At 45.7% G+C, this 14922-nt stretch overlaps 1 long non-coding RNA gene across 1 annotated transcript; it reads right to left on the reverse strand.

Moving 5' to 3' along the window:
• Positions 1-8067: 8067 nt before the first annotated feature.
• Positions 8068-12677, reverse strand: LOC138114809 (uncharacterized). Its single transcript, XR_011152817.1, has 3 exons — positions 12362-12677; positions 11417-11470; positions 8068-8412 (listed from the first exon to the last, which is right to left on the reverse strand). It is a non-coding gene; the product is annotated as an uncharacterized lncRNA (long non-coding RNA).
• Positions 12678-14922: the final 2245 nt, after the last annotated feature.

Genomic DNA, 14922 nt, shown 5'->3' on the forward strand with positions numbered 1-14922 from the left:
CGTCCCTGTTGTATTACACAGCCCATGCTATATTCCACTTTCTGACAGTGGAGAACATTTTATGATTCTCCATCATCTATCCAGGAATAATTCCCTGCTGGCCTCAAGCACTTTGTGGCCATGCTGTGTCTGGGATGACCAGGTGCAGCCCCATGTCACTGCTGATTCTGGTGGAGTTACAGGATCTCTTATCCCTGTTACCAGCTTCTTCCCAGTTCTTCCTTATCCTTAGGGATGCCATTGCCTTTGTAGTGAAACCTACCCATGACATCTCTGACAACAAATGCCTTGGGAAAGTGACCACACTTTGTAGTTGTGGCAGAGTGTTCACACATGGAGACCTGATCCCAGATCCATTGCAGCAGTGGGGTTCTTCCCACCAACCTCTGCTGGCTGTAGGCCAGGAGTCTTTTTGATGCAGAGCAAGTCTTCCCCTGGAAGGGGATATTAGCTTTGAGCTGTCTCCTGTCTTTCAGAAAAAAAATCCATCCTTAAAGGTGAAATTACTTAACTCACTCTGTGTCAGAGATCACGAAATGCTACATCTGTTTTTTTCTCGTGCAGCCCATAGCTGCAGAAAGGACAGATTATCCAGGGTTAGGCAAACCCCATCCCCCAGCTGGAGAGCAGAAGGGCATTCCCATCACTGCTGGAAGAGTTAAGGATGGAAGTATCTGAACAGCTGCCTGCTTAAAGCCGCTGGCTTGAGCAGAGATCAGGGCAAATATTTCTCATTTCTTGCAGAAATGATAAAAGGAAATAAAAATACAAAAACATTTTGTTAAAGGCCAGCTCAAAGCAAAGTATTTAGATAGCTTTGTAATTATTTTTACTAATTCATTTTCGTTGAATGCTGCTACATTCAATTTCAGAGGAACTCTTGTTACGGCAGCTGAGAAGTGGGGGGCAGAGATATCCCCAGCTCTGCTCTCCTTCTGCTCTCTGCTCAAGTATTCCTCAAAACAAGCACAAGTATTAAGATAGAAAAATAGTTTTCAGGCAGTATTAGATAATTTGGAAAGCACTTGGGAAGGTGGGGATGATTCACGCTGAACAAGGTGAGAGAGTGGCAAATTTCAGGGTGGTTATTTGACTTTCCAGTCTCAAAATGAGTGCTATTATTTTTAACATTATTCACTGATGTCATTGTAGCAGCTGCTTGAAAGCTGCTACAGAGTTTTAAATGACCTGAAAAAACGGGGAATATATTCAGGTGTGTGGCACACCAAGGGCTTGGTCAGACACCCTGTGGCATGAGGGGGTTAATGGTCCATGGCATGATGCCCAGTGTAGGAGAATCCTCCAGCACAGCATGGACAGGAACTTTTCAGCTGCTATTTGGGAGGAAAGCCTGAGCTTGCAGGGAGATGCAGTGAGACTCAGGCTCTTGTTTTCCTTTCAGTCACAGAGAGATGTGGCTCACCAGCCATATGTGGCAACACCCAGGGGAAGAGAAGGGCAGAGGGAAGAGCTGCAGGATAAATGCCTCCAGGGTCCTTCTCTCTTGGATCGCCTCCTCTCTCACCCCTGAAATATTTCAGAGGAAGGTTTATCTTTAATTGCAGAACATTGCGTGGAGTCTCTGTATTATTAAAATGACTCCTGATTTTCTAGGGGTATTCTGTTAATTAGTAGGTTTCTCCTCCTAACTCGGCTGTAAATGGAAAGAATACATACTAAACCGATTGCCCTACTTATGCAGCTACTCGGAGGAATGCTAAGATGGATTAACATGCGTAGCAGAAGGCTTATGACCCTGGGAGACAGAAGAACCTGGAATAACCTTAATATCCTGTCAACTTGCATTACTAAACCTCAGTGAACAAGAAGAGCCTATTTAGCAGTCTGTCTTGGAGGAAAAATTCATATCTTTTATCTGCCTTATTCCTCCCTCTTTTCAAATGAAAGTGGTTTTTTTATCTCTCCTGAATTTATTTTTATGAGGCACAATAAAGCTGTGTCACCCCCCACACCTCCCCATCCTAAATAACACCCCCACCTCGTGGAATGGCTCAGCTCTTGAGAGGTGCCTTTGTCATGCTGTTGTGTGGTGAAAACCATCTGCACCCAGCTGGGCAGAGGATGCTGAGCTGACCCAACATGCTGCTGTCACCAATGCTGTCCACGTGTGACATCAGCAATGTCACCTCTCTGCTCCTGCGTGCTCTGTGTGAGGCACCACAGTGTCCATGCTGGGCAGAAGTGAGCTGCCTTAAAATTGTATAAATACTCCCTTCCAAATATTTCATTCTCCTCCATGAATTGCCACTGTGCATTTCAGATTTGCCCCAAGCTGAGCCCTGTAACATAAATCCCAGATATTTTACTGTTCCCAACCTTCCCAATTTGGTTGTCTGGGTTCTTCTGAATGTTTGATCCTACTGGAAAGATGGTAACCACCACACTCCTCTTAACAATGCCCAGCTCAGCCATTCCAAGCCTCTTCCATCACATAAATAACTACTAAGGGTAGCAACAGTCTTAATAGAATGTCCATCCCCCCCAGACCTCTGTTATACATTTAACACCTGTGAAGGTCACTGGAGTCCGTGTAGCTAAACACACCCCTTTGTGCTGAAGTGACAACTTAAAAGTCCCTTAATTGCCCCCATGCTGGGGACAACCCAGCCCTGGCCACCCCTCTATGGTCTCAGGAGCATCACAGAGGGGGTTTCTGTGCCAGAGGGGTAAACTTTAATGGGAGATGCAGCAGTGCTCCCATGGCAGGCAGAATCTTCATCATCATTAATTATTCCTCCTTCCCTCACCTTTCCACTTGGGGTTTAGCTCAGCCTTGATAAAAGAGGGGTTATTTCTTTAATGGGAAAAAAAAAGTCAGAAATGCATCTCACAATTACAGAGTTCAGTCTAATTAGGACTGAAAAACACACATGTGATTGTGTGTCTGCTCCTGAGATTCCCTTTCAGTGTTAAATATGTGTGGAGCACTTTCCCTGCTAAATGACATTTTTCTCACAGTTCACAGGGAGGAAAAGGAGAGAGTTCTGTGCTGCTGCACCTCAGGTAGGTCTGTTCCCCTCCAGCCCTGCTGCAAGAACCATTCCAGAGAACTGGAAGCAGAAAGTAGCCTGGGGGTTTGGGACAACTCATGTCTGTGGAGGGAGAAAAATGTGCTGAACATAGAAATAGGTCAGGGCTGAAGCAATGCATCCTCCAGTCGCTTCGCTTGCCTCCCTTAAATAGAGGAAACAACAGAAGCTGCATTTCTATTCAAATTGAGGGCCTTTGGGCTCAAAAGCCCTGGTAGCAAATGCATAAAGGAGGGAAGGCAACAAATACAAGTATTTCTCCTGTACGAAGGAAATTAGAGTATATAGTGAGGGAAAGACCTCATCTGGGACACATACAGTATTTATTCCAGCCACATTTTTCAAAAGCAGCAATTGAACTCTGCGCCTGCTGAAGGATATAATTCAGTTCTCACTGAGGGAAATAGTAAAACTCTCATTTAACAGGATAACTGCTCCTACCCTCACCATTGCTCTCTGCCTGTGGGTGCAGTGATCCCTGCTTGGGCTGCCCACCCACCCCCCCACCACTCCATGCAGTGTCCAGTGCCAGGGGGATCATGGTCCAACCTTGCCACTTTCCCAGTGTGTCCTTCCCCAGTGGAAAAATGCAGCCATGTGTACCAGCAACACATACTTGCACTGCAGAGGATGTGGCATTATTTTATAAAAAGATGTATTTGGAGCTGCAGGGTGTGCATGTTCCATGTGAATGGACTGGGCATTCACCCCCCTATCATGACCTTAGCAGCAATGTGTGAAGAAGGGGGAAGGGGGATGTAGGATCCAGGACAAGTGTTCCCGCACTTGTCCCACAGTGGCTGGAGAAGGGGACTGTGTGAGAAGAGGCAGAAGAAAGATCAGAGCCCAGTAAAAAGGTCAGCCAGGCTCTCTCAACCCTGCATCCTCCCCCAGTGAGGAAGTGATAACCTTCTTTACATCATAACTTGTCAAAAATATAAACATAATATATCAGCCTGGATGTGTCAACTAAAGCCAGGGAGAAAAATGTCTCTGGGACACAGCCAGACTCCAAGGAGTGCCTGGCTGCAGTGCCTGAGTCATGCTTGCACATTGCAGCACACATATTTCATTTCAGTCCACTTCTCAGTTTTTGTGTTTATTTTGTCTCACATCATCCAGGTGGGGTGGTGGCACTGCCAGGACGGAGTTATGGCATTGCCAAGTGTGTTTCCATGGTGTGGCAGCCTGGCATTGAGGGGTGAGTGATGGCACAGCTCACACCATCCTGGGTCAAGAGCTCACTGCAGCAGTCTTACATTTCTGCTTGAGGGTCCAGAAAACTGACACAGCAGGGAGAAACAATAATAGAAAAATCAAAATGAAAGAGGAAGATGCAGAGCCCAGAGTATGAGACTGTCAAATTGCTTGTGAAGCTGCCCAGGAGACAGAGGAAGATGGAAAAAAATGGAGAAACTTCACTTGACTTTGGTCGGTTGGAAAGGAGATGAAGAACTCACTGCTGATTCATTGAGGCTTCCTCAACACCTTTCATTGGTTTTGTACCAGCCCTTTCTGCTCAGATTTCCTTCAAAGATGCCAGAAGGACTATGGGAGAAACCCTTTGTGAAAATTCAGCCTGAGATCATCATTTTCTGGGTTATTCTCATTTCCACTGCAGCTCCAACCACCAGAACTGTTGCTGGACCCTTCCCATCACGGGACATGTGAAGTCCACTTGTGGTCCTGTAAAATTGCTGGAAAAATTGGGAATGGCAAAGAGATCATTATATGACTGTTACTCCTTTGTGTTCTTTTAAGGTAGTTGTTTGGCAAGAGGGGACTGTGCACACCTGGAAGCAGAAACACCAGCACTGCTGGGAGACAAAGGCAGAGAGAGAAAGCAAAAGGCTGAGATGAGGGTGGAGCACCAGAGACAGCCCCATCCTGGCATGCCAGTAGGCAATTAAATGAAATAGTATTTGCTGTCAAGTTTCCATGTTTTCATAGTGTCCCTTTCAAAAAACACTGCACATTATGATGCTATAAATCCTTATTCTCTACATCTTCACAACCAGAAGCTTCCCATTACCCAAAAGAAGGGTGAATCTCATGAGACACATTAATGACATTGAAAACTCCTTTTGTTATCTTAAACCTCGATTAATCAACCTTATTTAGTACATGATAGTGGGATAATTGAAGGTGTCCCTGAATTAAAAAAAAAAAAGTGCAATAAATACTTTAGCATCTGCAGCTCCTTTTTCTTATTACAGAGATATTGATGCTTCCTGGAAAGCCTTGTGAAATCCTCTGCTTGAGGACAGTTCCACTGATCTATATTTTCGGGGCATGTTAGCTGGGGTTCCTGTTTGTAGCATTTTTAGCAGGAGAGCAGGATTGCTGCTTCTCACAAACCCATCTGTTCCTGCTGCTCATTCACAACCTGGAGCCACAGCCTCCTGTCATCTCGCTGTCACTTCGGAAAATAATAACTGTGGGAGGACAATATAATGGATTGTTCACCGGCGTATTCCTAGATATTAAAAGTACAATTTGGGGGTTGGTTCCAGAAAAATGGCAAATTATTTTGTATGAGTTTAACATAATTATGAGCAAATTAGGCTTGATCCTCATCTCACTTGGGTCTACATTCACTCACAGCTCGTGGAGCTGGCTGATATTTTTGGAATGTGAAGTCTTCTGTGACATTTTTTACAACAGAGGTAATTTGGAGAGAAAAGTTCTGCAATTTTTCTGGGCTTATTTTCTGCTTCCTTTTTGGCTTTTTTTCTTATTTCAGTAAACACATGCAAAAAAAAAAAAAAATCTTGCAAGACTTTTCCACAAAGAGAACAACATTTTGTGTTTTCTTGAGAGCATATTGTCAGGCAACAGAGGAACACAACAGAGGCAATTTGGGCAGAGAGAGTTGTTGCCCAGATAGTTTTATGTCCTCTAAAGCTGCCTTTGTCCCCCTGTATTGTCAGGGTCCATCAAATTCTGCTGCTCCAACTGACTGCCAAGGGAAGCTGCGAAAAAATTTTTGCCAATGATGCTTTGCATGTAAAAAAAAAAAAAAAAAGGGGAATTTAAAGGGAATTTCGGCAATTATTATATTGGCATTATTAAAAATAGGCTTTGGATAAAATACTGAGGGAAGAACTAAGCTCCAATACTATAAGCCAGACGGAAAGCATCCTCTCTCCTTCCTACTGCTCTTTTTCTCCACTGTGAAAATCAAGATGAACAAATTTCCCCTTTATTTCCCAGACAGTATTTTCTCTTTGAGTAAAAATATAAGAGATCACAGGAAGATAAAAAGGTCCTTTTCAAAATTGCTTCAGCTTTTCCCAGGGTTTTATGGTTTCAATTAACATCATTGGCCAGTGTCCTCTGAGGCCTGAGGAAATGCAATGACAGCACCAATGATCCTCATGACTGATGGACTTTTTGTCAGATGCTTTTAAGAACCAAAACCTGGATATTGTGGGCCCAAATGTGTGCAAACTGAGTAACACACAGATACCAGTGGTAACCAGGGCCCAGGATCCCAATGGAAAGGGCTTGTTTGGGAGCATCTCCAACACTGCAGAGCCTAACGTGGGGAAAGAAAAACCCTTCCTGGTGATGGCTCCTCCCCTCTTCTTGCCATTTGTATTCTCTCTTATTATTAAAAAGAAAAATGTTTTCAAAATCCCCCATCCTTTTCCAGCACCCTCCAGGAGGTGGGAACCTGGAGCACATCTCCTGTTTCTGGGATCACACAATCCACAGCTGCAGCTGCAGCTCAGGCAGGTTAAGGGCAGTGGGATGAGGACTGAGTCCCAGACAAGGGTGGATGTGGCTCCCTGGATGTGCTCAGGCCATTCAGCTGTTGTTTTAGTGGTGGTGATTTATGCCATCTTCACCTACTGAGTTATTTATGACTGATCTTTCTGGAAAAAAAAGTACTTCAGCCCTCAATAGGTGCATTGCTTTGGGCTAAGCACGTGGGCACTGGGGACAGAAAACAACCAGGGGAACACACCAGCCATTTAATGTGTCTCAGGACTTCAGGCTGAGGACAAATAAAACCCCTGCATCACCAGAGCTCACTGCTAAATGATAACTTAAGCCAATTATACGTGCCTCATTCATCTTTTAGATAAGAAGCAGAGAGAAATAGTTTTTCTATTTCCATAATCACGCCACTAACTCGACAAAACGTGATAATCCATAATGAGCTAGGAAGAGAATTAAATGGAGAACAGGGTCTTTTGATGACTTGCCAGTTTTCTCTAACATCATTCATACAGGTTATTGACACAGGACCAATTTTTCACCCTCACTTTGACAGGACTCCCATTATTACTGCTGAAAAATGGCAGGCACAAATGTTTGCAGGCACATTTTGGTACCTTAATTTAAGTTTTCCTCAGATTTACAAGTCCTTAATTGTACATACAAGCCAGGTGCCCAGGAAATAATGTCATGTGCAAACAGCTGCAAATACTATTTCTGTGTGATTGGAAGCTGGTCTCCAAACCTGGCCCTCAATAACCACAAAGTGGGTTTTCCTCCTCATGAAACACACTTTGTCACCCTTATTGGCCAGCAATGAACTGGAAATAAATTTCTTAGACACCAACTCCAGGCGAGAATTTGAGATGGTTTTACAAAGTGTCAGGGAACAGAAAGCCAAAAATTCTGGGAGGAGATTTGTGGAGGAAAATACAGCTTAGTCTGAGTTCTCTAAAGCTTTGGGAAAAAAATTTTAAATACTGTGACTCCTGACTCCTGTGTTTTCAGCTCTGCAAGGAGAGCATACACCTTGGCCACCTCAAAAAGTCTGTCTTTTGGGTTTCCTTTCCCCCAGCCCTTTCCTCTGAGTCCAGACATGCCTCAGCCCTGGCAGGACAGCCAAGGAGATCTGCAGCCACATGCTGAATACCACATTGCCAATAACATGTCAATTTTATCTCTCTCCCAGGACACCAGCACTTTTTTCCAATAAAATGCCAATTTCATTTTAAAAAGACTTCTCCACCTCTCACATTCATGAAAAGAAAAAAAAAAAAAAAAAGACTTGCAAGGATTAAAGAAGAACTCCATATTTATTATTTCCATTGAACTTCCCACAGTTCTGTAAAGGACTTTTTCTCTGGGTGCTGAAGTGCCCCCGTTGGGTCTGGACACCTCTGTGGCCATCGGGTCCCACAGCGTGAGGGACCACAGTGCTGATGGCCCCGTGCCACCCTGGGGACTGGGGTTTCTAACAGAGCCACTATGGTGCTTTACCCCAAAAATGCATCACCCCAGTGGCCTCCTGGCAGGGAATTTGATGGAAGGTGAGTACATGAATATCCTCCTCAGATGCTTCTTCATTCTTCTCTTTTTTTCAGTTTCTCAGCTCACTCAGTTTGAGGTTGGGATGCACAGTCTGGTAAATATGACAGCAACAAGGAATTTTTTAAAAAGTCTTTTCCTGGTCATTACTTATTGATTGCTTTACAGAAAACTCCACTGGGACTGAAAGGGGGATGGAAATTCTTTCTGAAAAGCATTAATCCCTCGTTTTTAAGGAGATTGAGTTAGATTTTTGAGCTTTTTCAAAGTAGAAGCTGCAGGAGTGGAGTTTTCTTCAGCTCAGACATCTCAGCTAGAGCCATTAAGAGATGGACAGAGGGGAAAAACCTTTACAGAATTTTTTTTTTTTTTGGTCAGATAGTTCCCATAGGGTCACCCTGCTTTCCCCAGCACTAAAGCTCTCATTGCTGAGAGGAGGACCAGGTTGTGTATGAATTAAACTTGAGAGCTTGTGCCCATCAGAGACAAGCAGGTCAGCATCAATTTGCAGTTTGTACAAATTAATACTATGTCATGAGAAAATTCAATACAGCAACTTTTGTGTAAAACCACCGTGGGGTGCTTAGGAAATAAAACACACTAAAATGTCATGTGCAAGGTCTGCTCTCCACCAAATGCTAAATGTTAGTGCCCTAAGCAGAAGGGATACTTATTCTTAAACCTGCAAGCACTTATTGATTTTTATTCCATCCTGACCATGGTTGAAATACAGGTTGAAAGAACAGCCCCACCACTAGTGGGGTGTCCCCCAGCCTGGGGACACCCTTTGGCTGGGGACACACGACGTGGGTGCTTTAAAGCACTGGCAGCATCGTGAGCATCTTGTGTAGACATCTGGGTTTTAAATATCACACACTGCTGTGTAAAACTCATCAGAATGTCTGCTGTGAGGGTGCTGAGGCCCTGGCACAGGTTGCCCAGAGAAGCTGTGGCTGCCCCATCCCTGGAAGTGACCAAGGCTGGGCTGGATGGGACTTGGAGCAACCTGGGATAGGGGAAGGTGTCCCTGCCCGTGGCAGGGGGTTGGAACTAACAATCTACAGCCCAAACCATTCTCAAATACTATGAAAATAACTTTCAGTCATTGAAGGGTTGGAGGGGAGAGGGATTGCCCCCAGGGCTGTTTGCACAGGCAGCCTCCACGCTGCTGGGGGCAGAGCTTTCTCTGGCACACCTGAACACACCGGCCTTGAGACAGCCTCGTCTAGCAGGCTATAAAAGCATGAAAAGCAGAGCAATAAATAGATCAGGAGTGATAAAAAGTGCTGAGGAGGACATAAGAAAGGAGCCTGACAAAGTTCACGGCCGGTGCAGGGTGGGCATTTCCTTCATCAGGATAACAGAATACACCCAGGCTCTTTGCAGTGCCTTGCTGGCTGTTCCCATCCAAGCCTGGTCCAGGGTAGGGTTGATTTTTTTTTTTCTCCCCTCAAAAAGCTGTTCTCCACACCTTCAGTGTGGGCTGTGGGATAAAATCACTGCCATTTTGGGAGTGCAAATCAGCTCTACCTGCCATGGAGCTGGCAGAGATTTACCACTGTCATTTAGCACACCACTCATAGATTAAAGGGGCTTGTCCTTTTCACTTCACCTTATTTACGATTTTCAAACGATAAAGCATTCAGGGAGAAATTATGGCTCTGTAAAGCCATAGATGTGTCCACGTTCATCCCCCATAAATGTACCTGAGGGCTGGAAGTTCATCAGTTTGAATTCAGGAATGAATCTGAACCAGAGCCAAGCAAATATTGGACCTAGACCAGCTTGGGTTTGGACCAGCTTTACAAAAACCCCTTTGCTTTGGGATTTCCAGCAAGGTGCAGCCCGTTGGTGTTCTAGTCTGGGCTTCACACAACCCAGTGTTGCCCAAATGTTTATGAATTTTTAATGAAAATTTAGTGAGGCTGTATTTTTCAAGGCTGTTTTTTCCATGTGGCCGAGTCCCTGTGCAGCACTGGGGGTGTGCAGGAGGGATTTACAGCAGGGACACGTCTTTAGGGCTCAGAGCCCCCTTGTCTGCCAGGCCAGCAGCCAGCTTGGCTTTCCTGCCTCCATGGACGTGTTTAATTATTCCCAAGAGACCGGGGAAAAAAAAATAGAAATAAAAAAAGGAAATAAAAGGACAGTGTGTGCTGAGCCCTGGGCTTGAAAAGAGGCTCTCAACAGTTTCCAAAAGTGCTGAGCTGGCATGTGTTTGTTTGCACATGTGGGTCTCCATGGAAAAGCTCTTGTGCTGGGAGGGACGGCCCTGTGGCTGCAGCAGGGAGAGCTCCTGCACGAGGCACCGACACCGGCCACATCCTGCCATGGGGCTCTGGCCATTCCTGCTCCTTCACAGCCCCAGCTTCGACCTCTTCACTCGGATATTACAGCTGTGCTTTGCTACAGCACTCCTCTGTTCAGCCCACGGGGGCTGCAGATCTCCAGAGGGGATGCATTCCATGGTGCAAGCAAAGGGATGTGGCCCTGGCTGGCTGCAGAGCCCAGCTGTGGGTACAGGGATGTGCCACAGCACAGAGCTGACACAGGGCCAGGAGAACTTTGTCCCTGTGGTGCATGAGAACAGTCACACATGTGAAGGATTCAGTTAATGCTGGACCAGTCTGGCACGTAGAACATGTAAGAGCTGATGCAGTTTGGAACCCAGCAGTCCTTGCCCAGCTAAGGAGAGCTTGGAGTTTAGCATCACGTTAATTAATGTAACTTTTTAAAACAGTTTTCCTCAGCTCAGACCTGCACCTTGGCTCCTCACCTGGGTTGCCCATCCTGCACCCCTCAAGTGGTGACAGAGTGCCTGGGCCACACCACGTGGCACTGACCGTACTCACCCCAATGCTGCCAAGCCACAGCCAAAAGGACACAGGCTTGCCCTCGTGTACACACTGCAGGGTAGGTTTAGGAAGCCAGAGGTTGTTATTTTTTCCACTAATTGTTTTATCCAGCAGACACTGGACTCCCAGGGACCCCCCCCTTCAGTACTCACATCACTGTTTTTAGAGGGCTGGACCAATCCTGACTGCCAGCTCCTGCCTCTCACTGCCAAGCACTCCCCCCTTTTGCCATGGACAATCCCATACCTTATGTGTGCTTATTCCCACTGCTAGGAACTCATTTTCTTAGGCACGGTGTATCTGTCAAAAAAAGAGAAGAAATAAAATAATGTGAGAGGTTAAAAAGTGGATGGACTCATTGCATTACTCACACAAAGGTGAGCAGGAGCTGGCACCTGAATATGCAAACAGCACACAGCCCTAAATATCCTAATGTATTTTAGAGTGGTCATTTCTAATTAGCACTTGAACCCAACACCCTGCTTAGCCTAATTAGAGCCATAACAAAAAGCTGTTCGAGCTCACATGCACACTGAATATGCAGATCTCTAGCATCCAGCACTGCCCTGCTCCAAAGAGCAGCAGCAAGCAAAGCCTCTCAGCATCTAGCATGGATGAAAACTGGTCCCAGCATGGCCCTAAACTGGTCCCATGAAGCCAATGTGTTGAAAATCTGCACCATTAACTCCATTAAAATGCTTTAAATGTAAATCTGAAAGGTTTTGATGAGAGTTATGTTACTGGGGGAAAAGAAGGCAAACCCACGGTTTGGGAGATACTGCATTTATTTTTTGCATCTCTAATCCAGAAAATTTTACAGTCTAATTTAAACCAGGAAACAGAAGGAAGATAGATGAGGAGGAGGAATAGCAGGGGAGAATCATAAAATGGTTTGGGCTGGAAAGGTTTTTTAAAAGCCATCTAGTCCAACCCCCTGCAACAAACAGGGCCATCTTCCATCAGACCAGTTTGCTCAGATCCCTGTCCAACCTGACCTCGAATGTTTCCACGGATGGGTCATCCGCGACCTCTCCAGGCAACCTATGTCAGTGTTTCACCACTTTCGTTGTAAAAAAATTCTCCCCTGACCCTCTTTTAGGGTCAAGCCATCACCCCTTGTCCTATCCCAGCGTGCCCTGCTGGGAATTCTGTCCCCATCTTTCTTTCAACACCGAGCAGAACCCAGCTCACAGGTGGCTGTTCCAGGGCTGGCACCGGGAGGGTCAAAGGCACCATGTGGCTCTGCAGATCTGCCAGGCCAGACAAAACAGGCGTCACTTCCAAACCTTGCTGGTTTCAAGCGAACACACCCCTGCACATCCACGAAACAAACGCTGAAAAGCTGCTCTGCCCCGTCTGCACACGCCTCATTTTCAGAGCTGGATTTAGCCGAGCACCGGGAGGATTTCATTGTGAATGGAGAGAAGGGGTGCTAGCAGCTCCATGGAAACCCGGCCAGCTGGGATTGGCGGCCGTAGCCAGGCTCAGCAGCAGCGACACCGCCGAAAGTACATGCACTGTTAATATTTAACACGGAGCAGGGACGTGGTAAAACCTAGCAACCCCTCGGCAGTGGTTATGCAATTCACCATTAATAGCTCAGAGGGATCCAGCATCGTCTTAACACCCCTAAGTTCCCCTCCCCCGTTTCTATATGTGAGGTTTTTTTCTTCCCTGTTGCTAAACCTTAAAGTGAGAGGAAACAAAGAAATCACTATTACGTAATACAGACCCACAGCCAAGTCGTATTCCTGCTGTTTTGGAAACATTCGGGGGAAGGCAAGTTGAAAGCTAAGAAGAGCCATGTGATAGGATCCTATTTTTTTTTTTTTCTTCCTTCCATTTTCTAATTTCCCAGTTAAATACATTCACTTTCTCCAAGATCTGCTGGACCTCATCTATTACTGGGACACCAAGTAAGCAGGGTCTTTGGTAGTGATAATTATTGGCAGTAATGTTATAATTATATACCACAGGTCTACAAAATGTAAGGTTATGCATTGTCATGATTGCATTGTTTCTTAAAGAAAAAATGTTCTACAGGTCTACAGCTCTGGTTTGAAGCTGGGGTTTGGTCAGTGCTAGGGAGCTCTGGTTATTGGGAGGAAACCCCAGTTTTAGCCAAGCTCAGACAGGGAGCTACAGTGGTATCTGGAGGGCTGCAGTCACTTATGGCTGTCCTGCAGGATGCTCCACCTCAAGCAGATAAGTGCTGTGCGTTTCCCTTTAGCAAGCCCTCACACATCTCATCCTGTGCCTCTGACTGTAACGTGGAATCAGTATTTCCTTATTTCTTGAGGCTGTTGTGAGAACACACACAAGCCTGTAAGCTACTCAGTGTATAAGAACATCTGAAGTTTGCACAAAAGAATTTAAAACACCTCCAAACCCCAGTTCTCAACTCCCAAAGAGTACAAGTGCACTTTTCTTCCTGCTTCATGTTTTTCCCACATGGAAGAGGGGCCTTCCATTAGACCCTGAGCCAAAACCATTGAAAAGATCTTGAAAACCAGATAATATATGTCGTGTGGATCCTTTTAGTCTCTTCTAGCTAGCTAACCACCCTAGGAAAACAACCCATAAATCAACTGAAAACTTCACCTACAGTCTGCCAATCTGAAAAGCAGACACTGCCCCAGGAATGCAACCACAGCTCACTATAACAATGGGAACAAAGGAAAAAAACTCAAACAATTCTACCTTGCACTTAGTAATTCAGCAGAGCTGCAGACAAATCGGGCAGGCAGTGATCCCCACGAGATCCACATCACCTTCAGCCCACCATCTCCTCCTGAGCAGAGAGGTGCAGAGGGCTCTGGTGTCCAGGCAAAGATGAGTTTCAGCCTCCAGCTCAGCTGGAGAGAATTAGGGCAGCTCAGACCTCCTATGGAGGGACTGAGGGTCCCTAACAGAGGGCTTTTCTACTTTTCCTCTTTTGTTTTTTAGGCTTTCAGTAGAATTAGGGCTCTTCTAGGTTTTGGTCAAGGCATCGTTACTTGTCTTTGTTTTCAGGGGTGGTCAGGCATTCTCTGTGCCTGCTTTGAGCAAGGCAGGAAAGCGCAGGGGCTGGCTGGGTGTTGTGGGGTGAGCTGGACACAGCCCATGGTGCCAGGGCTGCTGGCTCCCCGTGTATCCTGGGGAGCTTCCAGCAACCCCCTCAGCAGCAGCAGCAGGGCTGCCCAGGCTGGTGATGGGGACGAAGGACACAGAGGAGGGATGGGTCTGTGAGAGGTCACCAGCCCTGCTCAGGGACAGTGTATTGAATAACCCAAGAATTTCAGCTCATGCTGACAGCTGACCTCGAGCAGGGTGAGGGTTGGTGCCACAGGACAGTCTGTTATTTTCTTGTATCCTTGCATGAAGAGATGCATCAGAGGGATGATTCTCTTCTGAGACACAAAATGATCTTTACATAAACATGAAGACTTTTAAGGGCTGTGAGCCTCTAGATCCTCTGCAATTCTCAAAGCACTTTTAAGAGCAATGCAGCAATGCGAACAAAATGTCATTTTTAAATGTAACTGGGTCCTCAGTGAGGTTAATGTCTCAAATCAGGACCAGTCTTCAGAACAAAAACCTGCCCAAAACACCAGAAATTAAGAGGAATAAGGAAAGAAACCTAATGAGGTTGCAAACTCAAAGTGAATTTATGAGCTCTAACCACAAAGCAGTACGGAACAGTAGCAGGACACTCATTAACAGCTTGCAGTCACTAATGGGTGACTAAGAGAGAAAGTTTGCTGTAAATAAAT

This window comes from Aphelocoma coerulescens, chromosome 9, assembly GCF_041296385.1.
Source record: "Aphelocoma coerulescens isolate FSJ_1873_10779 chromosome 9, UR_Acoe_1.0, whole genome shotgun sequence".
In the NCBI taxonomy this organism is placed as follows: domain Eukaryota; kingdom Metazoa; phylum Chordata; class Aves; order Passeriformes; family Corvidae; genus Aphelocoma; species Aphelocoma coerulescens.